We start from the raw sequence: 17,835 nt of genomic DNA on the forward strand, positions 1-17,835 counted from the left end.
TGACCCTCCCCTGTTCATGCTCTCTCTCTCTGTCTCAAAAATAAATAAATGTTAAAAAAAAAATTTTTTTAAAAGACAGGAAAAAATGTAAAAAAAAATTTTTTTTGAAAGATTTCCATCCAAAATGTTTGAAATGTCATAAAGTGCCGATTCTCTACAGAGATGTTTTCTGTGAAAAAGGCCCATATGTAAAAGCCACATCTTATCTAGGTTAATAATGCCAGTGATGAGGTGCTAACCTATGGGTTATTAGTGTCTAAGGAGAGAAGTGACAGGGACCTGGATGGTCAGTCAGGGTCAACTTGTCCTTGCTTTAAGGAAAGAAAGAAGAGAATAGGCAGAGGTAGATGACAGTGGCTGGAATAGTGACTGGCTTATCTCAAGTGCTTAATAAATATGAGTTGAATAAATGTGTAAATAGTATTTCTGTTTAGAGTGTGGACAGGGGTGTGAAGAGACGAGTAGTCTGGGATACAGTCAAGGGCAGTAGCAGAGAAGCACTCATGCTAAACACAGCACATTTGATATTGAGTGGCAGGATTAGAAGGTAGAGAGGACTTTGAATCTAACTCCAGTGTTTGAACTTTTTTAAACAGGCTAGCAACAACACCATAAAGTATTCATTCATCCATCCATTCATTCAAAAACGTACACTTAGTATCTACCACAAGGCAGGCGATGTATCAACTATTAAGGATACAAAGATAGGTAATGTAACCGATCAGTGAGTCAACAAAATATTTACTGAGCACTTACTATGTGCCAGTCACCGTTCTAGGCTCTGGGGATACATCATAACAGACGCAAGCTTCTGCCCTGGTAAAATACATATTCTAGAGGGGAGACAGAGATGGACAAAGGAGCAACATGTGTATTGGGGTCAGATGATAACAACCACTACTGAGAAAACATAGCAGGAAGAGAGAGAAGGGATGTGGGCGGGCATGCGCAACCTCACTGTCCTGCAGGAGCCCAGGCTGCTGGATGAGGCTACTGCTTACAGCCTTGCAACGCATCTGAGAGCGCTGTGACTGAGCCTGTCCCAGGACAGAAGCTCAGCCTGCATGGCTTCACCTGGCCATGACCCTGGGAGCAGAACTGGAAGGATGAGTATTTGGCAGATAATGAGGGAGGCAGCATTCTGGGCCGAGGCACAGAAGTGTGACAGAGCATGTCCAGGAGGCCGTATCAGACGGCAGCGTGCAGCGCCGACGAGCTGGAGAGTGGGGCAGGGGGTTTATGCAGGAGGCAGCGTGGAACTCAGATCTGGAGGGCTGAGGCGCTCCGATGCTGGTGGTGTCATGGGGGGAGAACAGGAAGGCAGCATGCACCTGCGAGCAGTTCCGCAAGGAGTGAACATAAGGGAGGAAGCAGGGCTGGGGTGAGTGAGAGAGGGGGTGGGCACAGCCTGGAAGAGGGGGCAGAATTCCGAAGGCTTTACGGGGTGGAACCTGGGAGTTGGCCTTTATCTGGTGGGCAGTCGGGAGCTATTGGAGGGTTTTCATGGAGAGGAATAGGACTGAGCTGAGTTGAGGTGTGCAGAGTGGTTTGGGGAAGAAAGAGTGAAGGCAGGAAGACCCAACGGGAGGCTGGGGAGACACAGGGAACCCAAGTGACAGATGGCGTCATCCTAGGCAGATGCTGAGCCTGGAGAAAGAAGTGCAAGGAGGAAAGGTAAGTTCAGTTTTAGGCATGTTGAAATGTCAGTACCTTTGGGGTGTGTAGGTGCAAACGTTAGTAGAGCACACTGAGCATTCGTTATATACGAGGCACCGCACTTAGCATTTTATAGGTCTTACTTATTCCTCACCGTTGTAAAGTATTGTATCGTCTACATTTTGCAGAGAAGACTCGGGCATAGGAAAATGAAGAAAGCTGCAGAAGGTCACCCAGCAGCTCACAGGCGGGGCCAGGCTCTGAACCCAGACTGGCCGGCCACAGATGCCTCATCTTTAAAATATTTTTTTTTTAACATGTATTTATTATTTTTGAGAAACAGAGACGGAGTGTGGGTGGGGAGGGGGCAGAGAGCGAGAAGGAGACACAGAATCCGAAGCAGGCTCCAGACTCTGAGCTGTCAGCACACGGCCCGATACAGGGCTCGAACCCATGAACCGTGAGATCATGACCCGAGCCGGAGTCGGTCGCTTAACCCTGTGAGCCACCCATGCACCCCAGGTGCCCCGTCTTTAATCCCTAAGCTACCCTGCTTTTAAGCAGTGTGGGTTTAGAACCGGGAGGAGACAGGCTGCTGACAACACATCACGTTTTTGAAGATTATGTGCAGTTGACAGTGCAGTGGATAAAGGAGCAAGAAATGGGTAGAGAGATGCAGACTGTGGGAAGCAAAGAGTTAAGACAGGGACAGGCGGAGGTGAGACAGGTGTTATTGTTATTGTGTTCTGACAGAGGAAGCCCTTGGAGCCTGTTTATAGACCAGGGGGAAGAAATCTTCCATTTCGAAATTAAGAAAGGAAAGGTAACTTGGGAGACCGGTGGAAGGACAGGTCTTGCGTGGGTGGAGACAGGTGATCAGACAGGGTGGGTGTAAGAGGTCAAGGGCATCTCCGTATTCTCCGTGAAGGAGGAGGCAAGATGCTCTCACAGAACCTGGGAGGCTGGGAGAGGAGGTGTATGGACGGCTCCTCAGGGGCCTTTGAGAAGCTGATTGCCGCTGGGGTCGAAGCCACAGAAAAATGCACATTCCCTCGTTTTTTCAAATGATTTCTGTGGGCTCACATACCCTGAAGGCCTTAAGGGGACCCCAGACTTAATGCTCTCTAAAGTCTCTTCTGTGTTTAAGAATTGTTGTCTTTGATGAGCTGAGTTCGAGGTGAGGGTAGGACAGCCAATGGAAACGTGAAAAAGTAGTTGCAATGGTGGGATTTTCTACCAAGTAGCTTTGTTGGGTGTGGGCGTGTAGTCTGCGGACCAGAAAGCAGATGAGCTCCTGGTAAAGCCACCGGGCCCACGGGAGCCTAAACAAGCAGCCGTGGCCTCGGATCAAGTGCCCTGCGGGCTCTGCAGCCGGGCCAGGGACTGGTGCCCATGCCAGTCTGGGCAGGTAGGCCCACGCCCAGGCCCTACGGCTATCATTACCTCGGGGGCTGGGAGGGAACTAAATGCCGGGGAGGGCTCCGATCTCAGAAGCAGGATCCTGCCAAGCCTACGGTCACCCCTTGCACTGCTTCGGCAGCTTTGTTATCAGTGAAAGGACAGAGCCAGGGGCAGAGCGCCTGATGAAGACCCCAGCCAGTGCACAGGGCCTTCTCAGTGCTTCTGGGTGTTCCCGGAAGCGATTCCACTTGCTGGGGCTGTGCAGAGGGTCGTCCTCAGGGCCCTTCGTGGGCAGGGCTGAACTGGCTAATAACACCTTCTGGGGCCTGGAAGTTTCTCCTTCAGTGTTGTTTTTTAATCTAGGGAGTCATCATCAGTAATTCATTACCTATTTATGAGAAACACTTGAATAACACCCTGCCTGCTGCGTTAAGCTAATTACTTAGACTAACAGCAGGTGGCATTATTTCCGGAGCCTGAACCAGCCTCTGGCACTGCTGGCTTGAGCTCAGGCTCCTCCCGGCTGTGGAGCCGACTCGGCACACGGAAGGAAGGCCCTAGCTTCTGGCCCACACTCAGAACTGCTTACCCGTGTCTCATAAACGGTCTTCATGGGTGCTGCGGCGGGGTGGGGTGGGGGGGCAAGTCTGGGCAGGGCAGAACACCACCATGAATCCACCTTCGTGATTGGGGTTTGTATTAATCATGCCTTTCTGTTTTCTGTACTTCTGAGGCTCTGACCTCTGGGGCTTTGCTGACCCCGGGGGACTGCCCGTCCCCAGGATTAGCTAATTCTTGGAGCTGGCAGACCCTCCTGCGACCCTGCTCTTCCCATGCAAAGCACCAATCCAGACCCCGTACCCCATCCACCCCCTTTATCGGGCTTTCACGCTCTGGGCCACTGTCTACCAGCCCTAATCACCCCAGGACCAGGTACCAGTCAAGTAGAGACAGACCTTCCTCCCAGAACCTGCTGACATTATTCAAGGTAGCCGGTCCTAAGCCTGCTGGCCCCACCTCACTCCTTCTCACGTGAAACAGCCATAGAGGCTCTGGGCCTTGTTCTCTGTCCATCCCTCTGCCCCCTAAGTGACCCTGTACCTCCCCATGGGACCCTGCACAGTGCCGTGTGTCCTCTCCTCTTAGGAACTGTTTTTTCAAAGGCAACTGTCTCCTGATCCGTTGGCCTTATCATACCTGAACCATATTAAAACCTGAATTTTATTTTTTTTTATTTTTATTTTTTTTTAATTTTTTTTTTAACGTTTTATTTATTTTTGAGACAGAGAGAGACAGAGCATGAACGGGGGAGGGTCAGAGAGAGAGGGAGACACAGAATCTGAAACAGGCTCCAGGCTCTGAGCAGTCAACACAGAGCCCGACACGGGGCTCAGACTCACATACCGCGAGATCGTGACCTGAGCCGAAGTCGGACGCTTAACCGACTGAGCCACCCAGGCGCCCCTAAAACCTGAATTTTAAAACAGAGTTTCTGCGGAAACTTTGCTGATTTGTGAAGCATATAAATGACCAGGCCGAGAGGAGAAATTAAGATTTGTTGTCTTCTTCAATTACATCTCAGGCATCACAAAAATTTTAAATCTATCATTTAAAGGTATTTTCCTGGCAATCCTCTAAAGCAGATATTTTACAGAAGCTCAGGTATGTGAAGTGACATTTCCCACGCTCACAAGACTGAGGCTAAACCCAGGCCTTCTGGTTCCCAGTCAGGAATTTCTCGCTGATCACAGATAGCTAAGACAGATTTCTTTCTGTTGTTTCTTTATTCCCTCTTCCCGTCTCTGATTAACGATTGCTTCCCACCCCATCCTCTACCACTTTTCTTTTTTCCTACCTTTCCCTTAAAAAAAAAAAAAAAAAAGAATTCCTCTGCAGTGTTCTTTGTGTTTCTTTCTCGCCTTGGTGAGAATCTGAAAGTCAAATAAATCATAAATTCCAGGATCGGATAAAATTCCTCCTTTTCATTACAAAAGGCTTTAACTTCTGGGCTTACAATCTTTTTTACATTTTGAGCTCGGTAAGAAAGCTGTTGGCACGTGGACGTGCGGTTGTGCGGGCACCACTCCCTGAAGAGTCTGTCGTGTTGCTCTTGTACTTGGTCAAATAGAGTTGACTGCATTCACATGGGTCTGCTTCTGAGCTTGCGCTTCTGTTCATTGATCTACTCTATCCCAGAATGATAGGCTTCTTCTTGGAATCAGTGTAGAAGTCTGGACCCTGGGTATTTCTTGCTGCCGCCTGGGGGTAGAGAGGGTTTTGACTTCTACTCTTTTTTCCAGCAGCAACGGTTCGTTGCCTATGTCCTGGGGAGGCTTTTCTACCTTCTCTGAGAAGCCCTGGGTCTGGAGGTTCACTAACCCTCCCTCAGTGGCTTAATGCTTTTGCTTCATTGGAGAAAAGGGGCCGGGGAAGCAAGGAGGGCTCTGTGCCTGTCCCCCTCAGCCATGTGTTACCTTCTTTCCTCCTGTGTCCGAGAGGAGCCTCTGGCAGTCTCCTTCCCTGCCCCCAATATTTCTTGTGAGCGCCCAGTGAAGAAGACTCATGAGGAAGAGTTTGCCAGAGAAGCAGCTTTCCTAGTTTCTAGGGCCCCCAGCTATTCCAAACGGACACGCTGACCCACCTGTGGCCTCTGAGAATTTGCTAACATTTCAGTTCACTTCCTACCCATTTCTTCGGCAGCCATATCTGTCTCCCATGCTCTGCCGAAGGGAGACACTGCGTGTACCACCCTGCCTCTGTCCCTCTTTGGAGTTTGGTTTACTTGGTTGCCTCGTGAACGCAGACTTCTCATGGGCTCCATAGAAGTTATCACTTTGCAGCTTACCCAACTTTTCCTCATTGTCAGCGTGAGGACAACAATCTTGCCAGTTTTCTTCATCCTGGAAGGAAGCCTCATTCTCTTATCATCAGATTCATTTTATTTCTCAATGGCCAGAAGAGGTAAGTCTCCCATGTTACACGTGGAAAACTGAGCTCTTGGAGAGATTATGGTCCTCCGTGGGTAAGCGATGAGCCTGGGACTCTCCAGCTAGGAGAAGTGTATGAGGTCTTCCTTGGGATGGGACAGGCAGAAAGGCTGAGGGTCCTGGGAGGTGAGAGCACATGGTGAATAGGAGTTGCCCAGGGGGTGAGGGTCACAGGTGTTTACATCTCTGTCAGAGGCAAGAATCCAGTGATCAACGAAGAACAAAAAGCCCGACTCGGTGGCTTGCCGAAACCCCACTGGCCAAGAACTGCCCCATCCAGGGTGAAGGGGCACTGAGATGGTGTGACAAGAGCATCTCCACGGGATTCAGGGTCCAGATGAATGCCTTGCCCTGTGCTCTCCACTGTCTTCCCCACTGACCTTCACAGCTGTGCTCTCCCAGGCACACCCAGCCTGCTCCCCATCCATCCACGATGCAGAGACACTCGCCTACTTGCCATTTCTCAAGAACGCCCCTCCCTTCTCTGACATTATGGACTTCCTCAAAGTGTCCCCTAACCTGCAATGCCCTTCCTACTCCCACGAAGCCGCTCTCCCCCGCCGCACAGTTCTGCCTGTCCAAAGTTGAGGAAGCGGGGGAAACCTGTGTGTTTGCCTTGCGTATGTGAGATGAAAGAAAAGGATGCGTGAATGGCAGGAGAAAAGTGCCCCAGCAAAGGTGGGAGACAACTCAGAGTGCGCTCAAAGGGCAGGAGGGGCAGGCAAACATGGGATTGCTAATGTTATTATGGTTTCGGAACATCCCTGGAGATGTGCCTCATCTGTCAGCGCTAATGTCTTGGTAAGATGCAGGTGTCCAGCCACTGACGAGACAGAATTAGCCCAGCAGGGTAACAATGACAGCTCATGGTGAGAATCCTCTTCCAGGCTAGCTGTACGGATGGGCACTGGGTGAGGCTCCCCACGCTGCAAACAGGGTGAGCAGAGGCCCCTCCATGAAAGCTGAGGGCTTGGGAAGGTCTAGTGCCAGACTGTATGGAGTCCCACCATCAGTGATTCAATAGTGTACCATGGTCTCCGTCCCAAGTCTTTAAAATGCTAATCTTTCTAAGAAGGGTAGGTAGTCTGTTTGATTCCTTTGGTTCCATTTTAAGTTAATAGCATGGGCCTTGAATCCATGAGAACGGAGTTCAAACCCTGACTCTACCAGTTGCCAGCAATGAGCCCTGTGAACACTTTGGTTTTAGTTCTTAACCCTCTGAGAATCCATTTCCTCGTGTAAAGGGAGGATAATGACATAACGATACCTGCCCTACGGGTTTGTCAAGACGATGAAATGAGATAATGGACGTCAAGTGCCCCACCGAGCATCCACCGCAAGAATCATCCATTTGTCCATTCACTCACCAAATGTTTATTGAGCAGCTACCAATGACAGGCACCCCTCTACACGCTGGCGATTTAGCAGCAAGCAGACAGATCCCCCACTGTCATGGAGCCCATGTGCAGGGCAATAAAAAGTAACAAGTGAATGTAAAGTATTTCAGTTAGTAAGTGCTTTGGGGAGGAACACAACAAGGAGAAGGGGATCATGGGGGAAGGGTCACTATTAAATTCTGTATAGGGTGTACAGAAGGCCTCTCTCATGAGGAGAGATTTGAGCAGGGCCTGAAGGAAGTGAGGGAGTGAGTGCCTAAGCTGGGGGTGGGGGGTGGGGGGGTAGTCAGCAGAGCAGGCAAGAATGAACAGCCGTCTAGAGCCTGCAGCATGCTGGGCAAGTGGGAGGGAGAAGAGGGAGGTCAGAGTGGCTCCCTAGAAGTAGGGAGCCATGGGAGAGGTGGGGCGGGGGGGGGTGTCATGGCAGGCAGGTCTCATGGGCCATGCTGAGAACCATGGCTTGTACCTGATGGGAGCCATGGGAAGCCTGAAGGAGAGGAGAGCCATAGATACACTCATACCCCAGGTGCTGCGTAGAGCGTAGACTGTAGGCAGGGGAAAGGTGTAGATGCAGGGAGACGGTCTGGGATGCCATTGCAATACAAGGAAATGATGGCTGGGGCTTTGACCTAACTGTGCAGGCAGTGCAAAGTCACTGAATAGAAAGTGAAGGTACTGATGCCTAAAATATGCTATGAGAGATGGAGAGCAAGGGTGACCCCCAAGTTGTCTTGACTCAAGCAACTGCAAGAACAGACATGCCAGTTCCTGAAATAGGAACTTTGGAGAGGTTAGTTTTGGACATGTTTGGTTGGATATACAAGAGGAGCTGTCAAGCAGACAGACGGACATGAGGGTCTGGCATGCAGAGGTGAGGGTAAGTCTGGAGACGGCGATAGACAAGGAGAGGTAGGGCAGTGTTTGGGGACTGTTCCTTTTTCTTCCCATCCAGATATGGCCATAGGAGGGTATAGAGAAGATTCTGGAAATGAGGGCAGGGCTCCCACAGGCTACCACTGTGTGGGCCTCTACAGGCGATTCCCTGACTTCCATCCCATTTCTTTGTTCATGAAGAAGGAGCTGGGCCAGATGATCTAAGGTCTGACATTCTAAGATTCTGTGAGTATCTCACAGAGACGAGATAGAGGATAAGAATAACGAGATAGATAGATTCGAAAACGAGGTAACACAGCAAACTATTAATAACTGGTGTAGGTCCATCTAGCAGTTGTCTGCTCGCGGAAGCCAGGGAGGATAGGATGGTGAAAACCCACAAGGCAGGTGTTACAGCTGGGTAGAGTGGGAGCGAGGGCCCACCTGGATGGACGTGGGGTTCTGTTCATCAGTGGAAGGGGGCAAAGGATGGGCTTCCCTGTTGTACCTGTAGCCGTGCAGAGCCAGCTGCCCACACTCGCTCTCCAGGAGCGTGGCCAGCCCAGCAGCTGAGCAGACTGTTCATTTGGCAGCTCAAACCTTAGGAAGAGCCTCACCTTCCTAAGAGAATTGACCACCTTTCCTAAAGGGGGCTGTCCCCTGCCTGGAAGGGCATCACACTGCCGCTGTATAATTCATTACAGGCTTCCAGCTCTATGATTCATTGGAAGAAGTAGTTCTTTGGCCTGAGACCCATCAGTCTGTGACGAGTGACCTCTCAGAGAATATCCCGATGGTGTGGAATCTTCACTTAGCCCAGAGCAAAGCTTCACAGGGTCATTAGCATTTCAAGTTGTTAAAAGTGGGGCACTCATGGAATAAATTATCATTAGATTAAAAAACAAAAGCAGTCAAGTCAAATTAAGCAAGAATAGAAGTCAAGCCATGGGACAGGGCATGCTGGGATTTGGGTAAACTGACTGAATATTACCCCCAATAAAGAGCTCATTGCAAAGGTCATGCCGGTAAGGGGTGATGCCCGCAGGCAGAGGGCCAATAGAGCCTTCACTCCAAGGTCATTCACCGCAGGGAACAGCATGCCAACTCCATCGGTCCAAGGAAGGCATAGACAAGAATGATCGAGGGCATGGTTCTCAAACTCTGCAGCGCATGCGGTCATCTTTCAAACTTGCAGACTGCTGTGTCTGTCCTCAGAGATCCAGTATGTCTGGGATGTGGCCTGGGGTTTGGCAGTTGAGCAAGCAACTGCAGGTGATTCTGTGTTGAGTGATCGTGGGCCACCCTCGAGGAAACACTGATAGAGGAGGGGAGGGTCCAGGCCAAGGAGGCTGGGGACGAGGGGAGGCTTCTGGTGTTTTAGAGAAATGTTCTGCGAACCGCGGACACTGAAATCTGGGGCTGGGTACAGACCAGCAAGGCAGCAGCAGGATGAGGCTGTGAATTGAGCCCGTGCAGGCTCACCCCTGGTGGCCAAGTATTGGGTCCAGTCCCCTGAACGACAGGCATGGAAGTTGAGAAACTAGAAAGAAGTGAAGGCAGAAAGAGTGTGTCTGTGATTCCGCCTGGACGAACAGGGAAGGGCTAAATGGACAATTTGCTAAACTATATAACATGCCAACATAACTTATGAGGTGTGCGTATACGTATGCGTGTTTCAACCACGGCGAATTCTGAAACGAAAGGGCTTTGTTTCCGGAAGATTCATTAATAAGAGTGTTGCCACTGTGCTGCTACTCCCCCGGCTGAATATGAGAGAACTATCTGAACCAAGAATCGCATTTTTTTTTAAATTTTTTTTAATGTTTATTTATTTTTGAGACAGAGAGAGACAGAGCATGGATGGGGGAGGGGCAGAGAGAGAGGGAGACACAGAATTGGAAGCAGGCTCCAGGCTCCGAGCCATCAGCCCAGAGCCTGACGCGGGGCTCGAACTCACGAACCGTGAGATTGTGACCTGAGCTGAAGTCGGACGCTCAACCGACTGAGCCACCCAGGCGCCCCAAGAATCACATTTTTACAGAGGAAAGCCTGTTGTGGAAGCTGCTTGATTTAAAAAAAAAATTTTTTAACGTTTATTTATTTTTTGAGACAGAGAGAGACAGAGCATGAACAGGGGAGGGTCAGAGAGAGGGAGACACAGAATCTGAAACAGGCTCCAGGCTCTGAGCTGTCAGCACAGAGCCTGACACGGGGCTCGAACTCATGGACCACGAGATCATGACCTGAGCCAAAGTCGGCCACCCAACCGACTGAGCCACCCAGGCGCCCCATTGAAGCTGCTTGATTTAAATGGGAAGAATGCAGGGGCGCCTGGGTGGCGCGGTCGGTTAAGCGTCCGACTTCGGCCAGGTCACGATCTCGCGGTCCGTGAGTTCGAGCCCCGCGTCAGGCTCTGGGCTGATGGCTCGGAGCCTGGACCCTGTTTCCGATTCTGTGTCTCCCTCTCTCTCTGCCCCTCCCCCGTTCATGCTCTGTCTCTCTCTGTCCCAAAAATAAATAAAAAACGTTGAAAAAAAAATTAAATGGGAAGAATGCATTCTAGAGGGGTGGGCTTGCATGGCACTTTCCATTCATTCCAGCGTGGAGGAGAGATCAGACTCTAAGTGTGAGATGTGCAGACTCACCACCCTGGAGTTATGAATGAGGTTCCTTTCTCTTGTGGGACCACCCCCTGTCAGCTCATCACCTACACCTGTGTCAACACGGCACTCCCGAGAAAGTGGGCGATGAGGCAAGTAAGCGGTGCCGTGGAAGAGAGACCCATCTCCCACCAGGTAGTAAGATCGGTCAACTTTTCAATCTGCATCATGAACAGGATCGTTCAGCTGAGGCTGTAATTTTGTTTCCCTTGGTTGAAGGAGCAATCTCTAACCCTGGACAGCTCTACAAATAAGTATACAGAAAATGGAAAAATGGACGCCAAATTCCTTCCGGTTGGTGATATCGTGTGGGATTTGTAATAATTCTTGAAATCATTCTGCTGCCTTGTATACGCTTTGTCTGCTTTTCTGTTTTTATGATGTTTGAAATGGGCAAGAGAATCTGAAATGCCACATTTGCAAGACCGATTTATTAATTTATGGTAGTAGAATAATTGCTGAGAATAATTTTCCTTGTTAAGTCTGCCACGACAAGAGTCTCAGTTGCCTGGAAGAATCCAACATGTTAAATTGTGATTGTATTTTCAAATGTCTAAGGAAATAGGATTAATTAAAAAATAAGGGGGAGTAAATGTTTAAGAAGGATTTAACCTGTGAAACTTGCTAGTTGAGCATTGATCAAAGAGCCAGTAGAAATGATTTTTGAAAATCCTTTTTAATTGTTGAATTTGTAAATAGAACAGGATGATTTGTAGGTTGAATTTAGAGGTTTAGGATAAACTAGGTTTTAAAAATTAAAACTTTAATATATTGCATATTAGATTAAACACACACACTCTCTCTCTCTCTCACACACACACACACACACACACACACACACAGTGAACTATAATTAGTGTCATCCAGGTACAAAAGCCTCTTTCCCTGTACCACAAAAAGGAAAGAAAAATCGATAACCAAATTCTCATCAGCAGCCTGCAGGGTGTCTCCAGGTCCTGTCTGACATTGGTTGTGATTATTCTTTCTATTTTTTAAAAATTTTTAATGTTTATTTTTGAGAGACAGAGAGAGACAGAGAATGAGCAGGGGAGGGGCAGAGGGAGAGGGAGACACAGAATCTGAAGCAGGCTCCAGGCTCTGAGTTGTCAGCACAGAGCCCGACGCGGGGCTTGAACCCACAAACTGTGAGATCACGACACGAGCCGAAGTCAGATGCTTAACCAACTGAGCCACCCAGGCACCCCTGTGATTATTTGTAATAATTTCTGCCAACCCTGTATGTCAAGAGTGACATTTCATTGTTGCTTTAATTTCCATTTCTATGAGGTTGACCCTACTTTCATCTTGAATTGGACATTTGATGGGGGTCTCAGAATTTCTGCTGAAGCCTCACAGCTAAAAGCAGTGGATGATGCATACCATTGGATTCTAGAGAGAGGCCCTGGACCCATCCCCACAGGACGTGCTAAGGAGTAGCTGAGCTGGCCCAGAGGTTTCTTGCCCACGTTGGGCCTATCAAGAGAAAGCATTACATCAGTGAGGAAGGCAGGAAATTCTGAAAGGGATGGCGGAGTGGAGAACGCTATAGTTTTTTCTCCTCTCCCCCGTGTGGGGGAGAATCCCTTACCTTCAAGCCAAATATGAGAAGCCCCAAAATGCTGCCCTTAGAAAATGGGGGAAGTCCAGGGGGAACTAACCTTCTCCCATCCTGGCCAGCTGTTCACTTAGTGGGGGGGGGGGGGGGGGAGGGTGCATTATACATATTCCACCAGGGGACACAGTAAGGATTCCAATAAGACAAAGCTATAGCTGCTACCTGGTCATGTCGGGCTCCTTCTCGCAGCGGAGCAGCAGGCCAAGAAAGGAGTTGCAAGATTGGGAGGGATGAACAATAGCCAAATTATGGAAAGAGACAAAGTGTCCATCAACTGACGAAGGGATGAAGATGTGGTTTACATATGCAATGGAATACTACTTGGCAACGAGGAAGGATGAAATCTGGCCATTTGCAGCAACGTGGATGGAACTGGAGGATATTGTGCTAAGTGGGATACGTCAGCCAGAGAAGGACAGATACCATATGTTTTCACTCATGTGTGGATCCTGAGAAACTCAACAGAAGACCAGGGGGGAGGGGAAGGGGGAGAAATGTCACAGAGAGGGAGGGAGGCAAACCATAAGAGACTCTTGAGTACTGAGAATAAACTGAGGGTTGATGGGGGGGTGGGGGGAGGGGAAAGTGGGTGATGGGCATTGAGGAGGGCACCGGTTGGGACGAGCCCTGGGTGTTGTATGGAAACCGATTTGACAATCAATTTCATAAAAAAAATATATATATATATATTGGGAGGGATGATTGGATGATTGGCCCTATAGCTGCCATGATGGTCTGGAGGCAGGTTCCTGCCGCACAGAAGTATTTCTGGAGGCCCGCGGACTGCCTTTCCGTGGCCCAGCAGGGCCCCGACCCCCCGAGGATGAGGGTCTTGAAGCATCACACCAGGCAAGCAACCTAGACCCACTGAAGTTACAGCAACACGCACTCTGTTTTGCTGCGTCTTCTGTATGAAGCCTAGCCACACACCAAGGCTGTGTTGTTCGGTGTGTCCGGGACAGATGTGAGTGTGCCAAGAGTGACTGGTTGTATCAGGCACCTTTGACGTCTGGCTTCCCACCTTCTCAGGTCACCTGTGTTGCTCTGGTCATTCCTTGAGGCAGCCACCTGGGCACAGGCATCAACTGATGGCACCTGGCCTCAGCTGCATTGAATACCTCCAGCTGTTTCCTCTGGGATTTCTCCACTGCTGCCCTGTGACGCGTCTGCAAGAGCGCGCTGGGCCATCCTCCGACATGTGACAACCTTGAAGTCCAAAGGAGTTAACATCCACGGGGCAGTTCAGCTGAGGCCTCCAAGAAACAGAGTGCCGAGACAGTGAGGGGTGCATGGGCTTACTGAAAGATAAAATGGGGGCAGGGGGAGAATTTGGTAGGAAATGCCCCTAGATGCCACCCGCAGATCAGACACCTGTGAAAGGAAACTGGAGGAAGCCGGATTGGACAGGGAGAGCCTCGGTTGGTGAGGCAGATCTGATAAAGCGTTAGGCCCACAGAGAGATCTGGAACAAATGCTGCCCAGCAGAGGACTCCCATGTTGGGCAGAAATGGCAAGATCCTAGGACCCCCACCATGCTCACTGGTGAATTGGGTGCTGCTCCAGAAAGGCAGGACTGGCTCAGAAGCTGAGGCCGATCCCGGAAGCCCTGCAGCTGAGACTGTTGGCTAAGTGTACTCACTCCTTACAGCTGCATGCCAAATCCTTTTTTTTTTTTTTAAAGTTTTATTTATTTATTTTGAGAGAGCACGTGTGCAAAAGTGGGGTGGGGCAGAGAGAGAGAGGGAGAGAGAGAGAGAATCCCAAGCAGGTTCCGCATTGCCAGCCCAGAGTGCCTGGAAATCTCGAAAGGACGTTGACCAACACATCTCCGTGGCTGCCACGTGAACCAATGGGATTCAATTAAACTTCAACCAGTGGATTAAATAAATACTCCCCTCTTCTATCTCCAGGGCAGATGATTCTGCATCCTACAGGGCTCCACAGAGGGTTCCCAGCAAGACTGGGCCCAGCGCACAGCAAGAATCAGCTCCATAACGTAACCTTGGCCCTCATGCTCCACTCCTGTTGCTTGAGATCTTCTCAGATTACCTGCACGCAAAACCTGGTCTCAGACTCTGCTTTTGTGGGCACCCAGACTGAGCGCAGTTTGCTGTGTTTCTTAATTCAACAGTGCCCTCTTCAGTTGGCACAATGAAGTTCAGCTTTTTTTTTTTTTTTTAATTTTTTTAACGTTTATTTATTTTTGAGACAGAGAGAGACAGAGCATGAAAGGGGGAGGGTCAGAGAGAGGGAGACACAGAATCCGAAACAGGCTCCAGGCTCAGCTGTCAGCACAGAGCCCGACGCGGGGCTCAAACTCACAGACCACGAGATCATGACCTGAGCCAAAGTCGGCCGCTCAACCGACTGAGCCACCCAGGTGCCCCAAAGTTCAGCTTCTTCATGAAGGGTGTGTGGCTTCTGATTTTGTGATACTGTTTCCGAGGACACTGAAATTCAGATGTTTCCTCTCCTTTCCTTTCACTCTCAAGCCTCTAAGGGATGCCCCTCTCCCTAAGGTCCTCAAGGCTCAGGTGTTTTTCTCTGATCTACTTGGTCTCAAACTTACCATCGGTATTTCCCCACTCAGGACAGAAGGTTCTCCTGGTGTTACTTTCTGGTGGAGGCTATTTTCCTTCTGTTCCTGCTCGAATCCTGTTGTGCCTTTTTCATGAAATCCCCGCTAACTTCTCTACTCCAGAGAGGTCTCTGAAGCTGGCTCTGCTTTGCTCCTTGTAAAGCTTCATTGCCCACTTGTAAGTAAATGGTCTTTCAGTATAGGTGTGGGTTAAGAGTAATCCTAATCGTTCCCCTTATTTTTCTACACAGTTTTTGGAGCATGTCTGTAGAGATCCTCCTTTTAGATCCCATGAGAATCAAAATTCCTGATTCAACTTCTCTTCCAGGGTCCTATCTCTTCTTGGGTCAGTGTTGAGGTCATAACTAGAAAATTGTTATTTTCTGACTGTTGTCAATTCTGGGGGGCATACCATGTAGTTAAAATATGTGCTTATTATTAAAAAAATTTGCTACGGTTCCCCCCCCCCCCGCTCTAATTTGGTGTCTTCTATGCTTTTCTCAAGCCTAGCTAGTATCCTTACGATTGTTGTTTTAAATTCTGGATCAGGTATGTTACTTGTATCTGTTTCCATTGGACCCCTGTCCATGACCTGAGCTTATTCTTTCTTTTGGGATGAATTCCTCCATCTGGGCATTTTGTCTAGGTCTCTGTCTTCTTCTCTGTGTTAGGAAAGCCCATTGTTTCCTGCTCCTGAGAGGAGTGGCTATATTAAGAAGACGTCATATGCAGTCCAGGGGCTAACCTCAAGAAGTATTTCTGGTGTATATTGTGTGAACTCTGCTGTTGTGTTTTGGCTGTTCTTTCCCTCAGGCTGGTCCTCTGCAGAGCTTCTTGTTGCCTGCAGTGGAGAGTGTTCGGACCGTGTCCACTGTGTGGGGAGTTTTAACTAGGTGTGCTTTGGTCTGCTTGTTAAAATAAGCCTGATTGTATTTCCCCCAGAGCTGAAGCTTTGCATGTGGGAATTTGTGCTGGTCTTTTGGGAGAGGGGCCTGCTGCATTGGTTCTCAAGCATACTTGCCCTAGTAAATAGCACCTGTAGAGTGCAGGAGAGGTGGGTCTTGGTGTAAGCGGCTCAAGCCTCCACTGTGGGCACTGTGCTGTTCACTGAAGTCCATCCGTGCTGATGGGTAGGGGTAAAAATGGCATCAGCTAGCTCCCTCACCCCCACAGAGGAGAGTTTGCACCACCGCTGTTCAGGAAGCCCTCAAACAAGAATGAACAATCTCCCTTCGTGTGTCCCAGGCCTTCCTTAGATCCCTGCCTTCACCTTGTTTGTATCTGAGCTGTTGCCCACCTGGCGGTGTAGGGCCCCTCTGTTTTATCTCAAGCACTCCAGCTGAGTTTCAAAACTCCAAATTTTAAGGACCTGGTGTGGCACGGACCTGTGCTGATCTCACCGTGTTGTGGCTGCTACTGATTTGTCCTAGAAAGACACGAACATGCGGGTGCTTGGTGTTTAGAGTCAAGCGCAGCAAAAAGCTGGCATCCAGGTTTGCTACCCTCAGTGGGTGCCTCTGCCCCTGTGCTAATGAAAAGGACAGCTCAGTGGAGCCCGCCAGCTCTTTTGTCCCCGGAGAGGCATTGCCGTCTCTCCCAAATGCACTCCAAGAGGGGGAACTTCTCTCCCAATGTGACCCAGGGGATTCTCAGACCACGCTCTCCACTCCCAGGCCTCTGTCCTCCCTCCCCACCGGAGCATCGCTATGCCCCCTGGACTCTACACCTGCCACTGCCTGGACTTCTAAAACTTCAGTCTTTGCGCTCCACTGGTTGCAAAAACTCATGATGATCAGCCACTCTCGTTTTCCCAATGATTTTGAGGAAATGTGTTTCTTGTGTGAACCCCTGTGTGCTGCTCTTTCTCTCTCTCTCTCCCCACCACCTCTGTGATCAGGGCTCCCTTCCCTCAGCACCTGTGATTCTTTTCTCCACCCCCCAAATCATGTCTCCATACTTCCTACCTTCCGCAATGTGACCTCTTTTCTCCCTTTAGTTGTGCAGCTTGTTCTGCAGTGCTCAGATGAATTTCTTGGGTGTGCAGAATGATTTGATATTATCTAGCTGTGTGCGAGGGCCAAGGCAAGCATAGGGTTCCTGTACTCCCCTGCCGTCTTTGAGATTAGGGGAACTAAGTATTGTCAATTTTATATCATGTATTTAACTTACATGATATCAGGAAGAAAAATAAACATAACTCAAGGACTTTATCCCCTCTTCTAAGGAAGGACTTAGTGTATTTTCAGTTGTACACAAAATGTAGGATATTTGCCTCATGTGAGGTAGCATTATGACTTTCTAATTTTCTTTATTTGGAGATCAAATATAGTTTAAGGTGAGGTGATAGGCCAACTTGACAAGGGCTGGACTCGCGATGGTTGATTTTTTTGTGTCAATCTTACTGGGTCCTGAGGTGCCCAGATGTTTGGTCAAACACTCTGGATCTTTCTATGTAGGTGTGTTTCGGATGAGTTTAACATTGGACTGAATTGGACCGAATTGGTTTTTTTAAGAATTTTTTAAAATTTAGCACCTTTGTTGTTATTTATTATGAGTAAGCTCCACACCTAAAGTGGCGTTTGAACTCACAACCCTGAAATCGAGATGGATGAGTTTAACATTTAAATCAACAGGGCTGAGTAAAGCAGATTGCTCTCCCTGCTGTAGG

This window comes from Neofelis nebulosa, chromosome 2, assembly GCF_028018385.1.
Source record: "Neofelis nebulosa isolate mNeoNeb1 chromosome 2, mNeoNeb1.pri, whole genome shotgun sequence".
Lineage (NCBI taxonomy): Eukaryota > Metazoa > Chordata > Mammalia > Carnivora > Felidae > Neofelis > Neofelis nebulosa.